General features: G+C 40.2%; 1 protein-coding gene across 5 annotated transcripts in view; it reads left to right on the top strand.

Moving 5' to 3' along the window:
• Znf133 (zinc finger protein 133) overlaps window positions 1-1128 on the top strand; it is a 25272-nt gene that overhangs the window by 14521 nt on the left and 9623 nt on the right. The gene's annotated exons all lie outside the window — the stretch shown is intronic.

Here is a 1128-nt window from a genome sequence, read left to right as displayed (position 1 = left end):
TAATTCTAAAAAAAAAAAAAAGAAAAAAAATTTCTTTTTAGGATCAAAAGAAGAAAATACAGGCTGGGGATACAGCTCAGTGGCAGAAATGCTTGCCTGGCAAGCACAAGGTTTTGACTTTGATTCCTGGTACAAAACACACATACACACACATACACACACACACACACACACACACACACACACACACAGAAGAAAATACTTAGGAGTTAGCTAAGGAAACAAAAAGCTTGAAATAAACTAACAAATGTTTCTAGAAGAAACTAAAGTCATAAATAAATAGAAAAACATCGCATGTTTATGGACTGGAAAACCTGAGGTCAAATGGTAGTACTACCAACCCCATATACAGAGTCAGTATAATCCCTGTCGCCATCCAATAAATGCTGCTTTGCAAAAACAGAAAAATTCACCCTAAAGTTCATGTGGGATCTCAAGGAACTTCGTTTTTTGGTTTATTTTTTCATTTTATATATTTGGTGCAGGGTCTCACTACACAGCTCTGACTCCTAGTGCTCCTTCTGTTTTCAGCCTCCCAGCCCTGGGATCACAGGCATGCGCCACCACACCCGACTCATTTGCTGACTGAATGTGCCCCAAGCGCAGGGCCAGTGCAACATAACGTGGGCCTGGGGATGGAACCCTGGTCACTGCGCTTGCCAAAGTAGGCACTTAGTCCTCTGAGCTATCTTGCTGACCCACTCAAGGAACTTTGAATTCATAAACTATGAAAAAGAGCAAAGTTGAAGGACTCATAATTCTTGATTTCAGAATTTGCTGCAAAGCAAGAATAATTAAAACTTTGGTGCTGGCCTAAAGAGAGAGTTACTAGACCAACAGCACAGAGTGAAACCCTGTGTATCTGGGCACATAATCAACAAGAGTGCCAAGTGTGGAAAAGTATATTCGAGAAACACAGAGCAAACCCTGTGTCTACATGGAAAGGATGAAGGTGAAATCTACCTAAAACCATGAAAAATGAACTGGCTGGATTTGTTGATTTCTTTAAAATGACAACAAAACAGCAGACAACAAAAGAAAAAAGAGCAGACTGCATTAAAATTTAAGAGTTTTTTTAATAGCCAGGCATGGTGGCACATGGCTATAATCCCATTACTCAGGAGGCTG

This window comes from Octodon degus, unplaced genomic scaffold (genome assembly GCF_000260255.1).
Source record: "Octodon degus isolate 3935 unplaced genomic scaffold, OctDeg1.0 scaffold00073, whole genome shotgun sequence".
NCBI classification, from domain to species: Eukaryota; Metazoa; Chordata; class Mammalia; order Rodentia; family Octodontidae; genus Octodon; species Octodon degus.
This window is presented reverse-complemented; position numbering and strand designations above follow the sequence as displayed.